Consider the following 6,875-nt stretch of genomic DNA (forward strand, 5'->3'; position numbering starts at 1 on the left):
AGAAGAACAGTGATCTCTCTGCTACTAACAGAACTGAGTACTAGGCCCAGGTTATGAAAGAAAGAAACAAGGTAATTAGAAGAAGATACATTCATATATCTCAACATCTTGGTGTTTCAACAGGGAATATAAAGTGAAAGTTGGATTTATAAAAAAAAATAAATAAAAATCAGAATGACCCTTGTGGGAAATGAAAATTAGTAAGTAAAGTGAAATGCAAACTGCCAGGAAAACACGTGCAGAAATGGTCTAGTTCCCAGACGGAGTAAAAGCAAAAGAGTATTCTGTGGAAACAGGACACGAAAGAAAAAAAAAAAAAGCAAAAGAGTACTTTGGAGTTAGTTAGTATGAAGAAAGCCTACTTCTCGAAGGCAACAAAATATAAAACTTTGTCATTTGCAGTTGTCAGTGTGAACTATTGAAGACATATTTACTTTTCTCCCATGGCTGTAAAGACACATTTCAGGAGGCTGAGGCAGGAGGATTGCTTGAGGCCAGGAGTTGAGACCAAACTGGGCAACACAGTGAGATCCCATCTCTTAAAAAAATTTAGGCCGGGCGCGGTGGCTCACGCCTGTAATCCTGGCACTCTGGGAGGCCGAGGTGGGTGGATCGTTTGAGCTCAGGAGTTCGAGACCAGCCTGAGCAAGAGCGAGACCCCATCTCTACTAAAAATAGAAAGAAATTATATGGACAGCTAAAAATATATATAGAAAAAATTAGCCAGGCATGGTGGTGCATGCCTGTAGTCCCAACTACTCGGGAGGCTGAGACAGGAGGATCCCTTGAGCCCAGCAGTTTGAGGTTGCTGTGAGCTAGGCTGACGCCATGGCACTCACTCTAGCCTGGGCAACAGAGTGAGACTCTGTCTCAAAAAAAAAAAAAATTTAAAAATTAGCCAGGCATGATGGTGCCCACCTGAAGTCCCAGCTACTTGGGAGGCTGAGGTGGGAGGATTGCTTGAGCCCAGTTCCAGGCTGCACTGAGCTATGATCATGCCACTGTACTCCAGCCTGGAAGACAAAGCAAGACCTCATCTCTAAAAAAATATATACTTTTGTATGAAATACCATTTCTTAAAAGTAAGGACTATTTTCTTTCACATGAGAAGACCATTAAAAATGTTCATTAACTGCATAAAGTGTAAGATATCATTACTATCTTAGATATAGTGGATGGGATACTAAACTTGGAATCACAAATCCTGGATCTGAGTGTCAACTCTGGCATGTACTGGTTCTGAGACTTTGGATAATCCACATTCTCTCGGGCTCAGTCTCCTTGGTGAAGTAGGGATCATTTCATCATGTGACTCCTTAGAAGTTACTCCATGCCAGGGGCTCCACAATGATACAAAGTCCAGTAAGACATGCTCCCTGGCACCCAAAGGCCTAATAGGTGAAACAGCTGTAACCAAGTAAATCCAATAGAGAATGATTGTGTAACAATTCAGAGCACAAAAAAGAAGAATCATTTCCATTTGTGTGTCTGTATGTGTCTGTACGTGTGCAACCCTTGAGGAGGTGGAACTTAGAAACAACTTCAAAAAGCAGAAAATTGAGAGTATTTTAAGAGTTGGTGTTTGCCAGTCTGACAAATGAAGGTCTTTTTTGGAAGCTGAAGCAATGTGTACACAGGCAAAGAGGTAGAAAACCCAAGATATACTTGGGAAAATATAAATAGCTTGGTTTGTATGGAGCATAGTTTTAAAGGTATGATAAAAGATGTACCTAAAGAAAGAGCCAGATTTGTGTGACCTGATAAGGAGTTTGAACTTCACTATACAAGAGAAAGGGATTCGAAGCAGAGGAGAAATGATAAGGTGAGGGTTTTAGGAAACTGTGTAATGAGTGAAAGGTGCAGCAGCGAAGGAGGGTATGGAATCAACCCAAGTGTCCATCCATGGAAACGTGGACAAAGAAAATGTGGGCTACATACACAGTGGAATACTATTCAGCCTTTAAAAAGAAGGAAATCTTGTCATTTTCGACAACACAGGTGAACCTAGGAGACAGCACACATGAAGTGAAATAAGCCAGGCACACAAAGACAAATACTGCACGATCTCACTCACATGTGGGGAAAAATGTCAAATTCTCAGAAGCAGAGAGTAGAAAGGGGGTTACTAGAGGTTGGGGGGTAGGAAGGAGGATGGGAGAGATGAGATGTTGGTCAAAGGTCACAAAATTTCAGTTAGGAGGAATAAGTTCAAGATATTTATTGTACAACATACTGACTTTAGTTATTATAATAACAATTATTGTATACTTGAAATTCTCTGAGAGTAGATTTTAATAGTTTTCACCACAAATAAATGATAAGTACAAGTGGTGATGCATATGTTAGTTAGTTTGATTTAGCCATTCCACAATATATTCGTACTTCAAAACATCATGTTGTATACCATAAATCATACATTTTTTTTTTTTTTTTTTTGGAGACATGATCTTTCTCTGCTGCCCCAGCTGGAGTGCATTGGCATCATCATAGCTCACAGCAACCTCAAACTCCTGGGCTCAAGCAATCCTCCTGCCTCAGCCTCCCGAGTAGCTGGAACTACAGGCACACGTCACCAATGCCCAGCTAATTTTTCTGTTCTTTGTAGAGACGGGGTCTTGCTCTTGCTCAAGCTGGTCTCAAATTCCTGGCCTCAAGTGATCCTCCCATATCGGCCTCCCAGAGTGCTAGGATTACAGGCATGAGCCACCATGCTCAGCCAAATATATGTAATTTTTATTCGTCAATTAAAAGATAGAGGGCGAAGGAAGGAAGACAAGAATAAGGGCCTCACTAGAGTCCAGTGGGGTATAAAGAGATACTGAATTAGGACTGTGCTGGCAGGTACTAAAAGGGCTAGAATTAAAGACATTTAAGAAGTATAGGGCTGGGCACAGTGGCTCACGCCTGTAATCCTAGCACTCTGGGAGCCCGAGGCGGGAGGATTGCTGGAGTTCAGGATTTCGAGACCAGCCTGAGCAACAGCGAGGCCCCGTCTCTACTAAAAATAGAAAGAAATTAGCTGGGCAACTAAAAATATATAGAAAATATTAGCCGGGCATGGTGGTGCATGCCTGTAGTCCCAGCTACTTGGGAGGCTGAGGCAGTAGGATTGCTTGAGCCCAGGAGTTTGAGGTTGCTGTGAGCTAGGCTGACGCCATGGCACTCACTCTAGCCCAGGCAACAGAGTGAGACTCTGTTTCAAAAAAAAAAAAAAAGAAGTATAATCCACAGTACTAAAAGAGAGAGCAATTGGCTGAGAAAAGGAGAGGAGGAGCTAAAACAATACTATCTCAAGTTCTACCACAAAGGAAAGTTACAAGAAATAAAATATTTGCTTTATTTCATCTTTAAAAAGTAGCCTTGTGTAAAATATAAAATAAACGATCTACCAAAAAAGAAGAGGCAAGAGAGTACAGATCTATAAAACAATCAGATATCAAAGAACCGAAACTTCTAAAATGAGGGGAAGAAAAATATATAACATCTGTTCATATTACATGGTCCCATGTAAGAGAAAACCATGTTGTTACTTTCATTTGTGTTTGTCCAGAAAAGGAAAAATTTGCTTTGATCCTCTAATGGCATGATGTCATTATTAGTAATTTCAGTATAAAACTGAATTTTTTTTTTAACTCAGACCCCGTAGGGACCATCAAAAATTGCCAATGCTGACTGTATTGCAAGTCGTCCTGGTGGGGTATTGGGAAAAGTTTTCAATTAGCAATAGTCGCACCTCAGAGAAACCTCATTGGCTATGATACTGCCACTGCACAAAGCTAAAAGAACTGAAATATTTTAAATTATCTATAATTTAATGTTTGAAACAAAAAGGAGAAAACCAGGATAAACTAGGTGTGCATTGTCAGATTCAACCTTAATTTTGTCCAGCAGTCCTTCTGGTAATACCACTGTTTTGTTAAATTCACCATCCAAAGATTTTTCTTTTGTTTTAATATTGGATGAAAAGAAATCCCTGGTTCCAAACCAGCAGGTAGATGGAGAGCCACTCTCTCTGAGACATGAGGGAAAATACTGGTAAATTCGCAGATGCAAGCATAGACCTACAGACCTAAGAATAGAGAAAAGACCTGAGGAAGAATGAAAGAAGTTACACGAGTGTTTTTCTACTGCTCAGTCCAAAGCCCTTTTCTCAGACACAGACGAGCTTCCCTTTTCTTCTTGACGCAAACCTGCTTTCCGACCCACGGTGATGACTACCATTGCCAGGTAGGTGTCTTTCCCTCTCCCTACCACAAGCTCGGGGGAGAACCTTCTCCGAAGTCCCCCTTCCTCACTGTCCTCAAAAACATTCACCAGTCCCTTTTCCTTTTAGGAACTGAGACACATCTCATCACTTTGTGGAAAGAGAAAGAATATGGTTTCCAACTATCCCAGCAGAGTTGTCAGACATGCGAGTGAAACAGCCACCTTGGACTTGGAGACAACAGTTTTCGGAAGACGCCGGCTCTCTCCTCCCTCTGCCTGGAACTGCTGAGCCCAGCCAACCCTCAAAGCCATAAGGATTTGTTGTCCGAAGCCACTGAGTTTAGGGGTGGTTTGTTATGAAGCAATAGAGAACTGAACCAGAGGCTGTGCTGAGAACGGACAACAGTGAGGCAAGGTGTAAAGCCGGTTAGGAGGGAATTTTAATAAACCAGGTGCTCTCCGTACCTCTTGTCAAGGGTTCCCACTGCTCCTCCGATAAAGATCAAAATCTTCTACATGGCCAAGAAGGCCTTTTATGATCTGACCTGGGCCTACTGCTCTAGCCTCTTCCTGCACCACTCCCATAGTCTCTTTTTTTAAAAAAAAAAAAAAAACAGCTTTATTGGAATATAATTCCCATACCATACAATTCTTCCATTTATACAATTTAATGGTTTTTTAGTGTTTTCACAGATATGTGCAACCATCACCAGTCAATTTTAGAATATTTACATTACATCAAAAAGAAATCCTGCGTCTTTTAGCTCTCTCTCTCTCTGCTACTCCCCTGCTCCCCAACCCTAAACAGCCACTAATTTACTATCTCTGTAGAGTTCTCTGTTCTGGACATTTCATATGAACAGCATCATACAATATGTGGTGTGACTTCTTTTACTTAGCATGTTTTCAAGGTTCATCCATGTTGTGGCATCTTATCAGTACTTTATGCCTTGTTATGGCTGAATAATATTCTATTGTACGGATATACCACATTTTGTTTATCCATTCGTCAGTTGATGTTGATGAACATTTGGGTTGTTTTCACCTTTTGGCTATTATGAAGGCTGCTGCTATAAACATCCATATACAGGTTTTTGGGTAAACATGTTTTCATTTCTCTTGGGTATTGGAATTGCTGGGTCATACGGTAACTCTGTTTAATCATTTGCAGAACTGCCTGTTTTCCAAGGTGGCTGCACCGGTTAACATTCCCACCAGCAGCACACGAGGGTTCCAATTTCTCCATATCCTTGCCAACATTTGACTTTTTGATTCTAGACTTTCTAGTGGATGTAAGTGGTTTTGATTTGCATTTCCTAATGACTAATGATGTCTAGATACAGCCCTTTAGCTTTAAGACATAATAAAAAAAAATGATGTCTAGCATCTTTTCATGTGCTTATTAGCCATTTGCATATGTACCTTGGAGAAATATCTATTCAAGTCCTTTGCCTATGTCTTGTGTTAGTTTTTTATTATTGAGTTTTAAGTATTCTTTACACATTCTCCCTTACTAGCTGCATGATTTGCAAATTCTCTCATTCTGTGGATTGTCTTTTCACTTTTTTGTGTAATTGGCAAAAATTGTATATATTTGTCATATACATGTTTTGAAATGTGTATACTGTACATTGTGGAATGGCTGTATTGAGCTCATTAACAAATGCATTACCTCACATATTTTTTTTTCTGGTGAGAACATCTAAAATCTAATCTTGGCAATTTTTAAAAATACACTGTTTCTGGGAGGCCAAGGCGGGTGGATTGTTTGAGCTCAGGAGTTCAAGACTAGCCTGAGCAAGAGCGAGATCCCATCTCTACTAAAAATAGAAATAAATTATATGGACAGCTAAAAATATATATAGAAAAAATTAGCCGGGCATGGTGGCGCATGCCTGTAGTCCCAGCTACTCGGGAGGCTGAGGCAGGAGGATGGCTTGAGCCCAAGAGTTTGAGGTTGCTGTGAGCTAGGCTGGCGCCACAGCACTCTAGCCCAGGCAACAGAGTGAGACTCTGTCTCAAAAAAAAAACAAACAAACAACAACAAAAAAACATTGTTACTAACTATAGCCAACATGTTCTACAATATATCCTTGAGTTTATTCCTCCTAACTGAAATTTTGTATCTTTGGACCAACATCTTTCCAACCCCCTCCCCTTTCAGATTTTTTTTTTTTTTTTTTTTTTGAGACAAGTTCTCAGTCTGTCTCCCAGGCTGAAGTGTAGTGGCACGCTCATAGTTCACTGCAACCTCAAACTCCTGGGCTCAAGCCATCCTCCTGCCTCAGGCTCCCCAGTGGCTAGTGACTACGACTATAGGCATGTGCCACCACCACTGGCTTTTTATTTATTATTTTAGAGACAGGGTCTATGTTTCTCAGGCTGGTCTCAAGCTCCTGGCCTCAAGCAATCCTCCCATCTAAGCCTCTCAAAGTGCTAGGATTACAGGCATGAGAGCCACCACTCCTGGCTTCCTTTTCACTTTTCTTGATAGTGTTCTTTGAAGTACATAAATCTATGATTTTGGTCAGTCCCATTATCTATTTTTGTTGCTGCTGCTTATGGTTTGGCATTATATATGAGTCCTCTGCCAAATTCAAGGTCATGAAGACTTTCCCATTGTCTTCTAAGTTTTATAGTTTTTGTTCTTATATTTAGGGCTTTGATCC

The 6,875-nt window shown here is 40.6% G+C and overlaps 1 non-coding gene across 1 annotated transcript; it reads right to left on the reverse strand.

Moving 5' to 3' along the window:
• Window positions 1-3,637: 3,637 nt before the first annotated feature.
• Window positions 3,638-3,778, reverse strand: LOC138390978 (U4 spliceosomal RNA). Its single transcript, XR_011234629.1, has one exon. It is a non-coding gene; the product is annotated as a U4 spliceosomal RNA (small nuclear RNA).
• Between the last annotated feature and the right edge of the window lie 3,097 nt (window positions 3,779-6,875).

Source organism: Eulemur rufifrons, chromosome 8 (assembly GCF_041146395.1).
Source record: "Eulemur rufifrons isolate Redbay chromosome 8, OSU_ERuf_1, whole genome shotgun sequence".
NCBI lineage: Eukaryota > Metazoa > Chordata > Mammalia > Primates > Lemuridae > Eulemur > Eulemur rufifrons.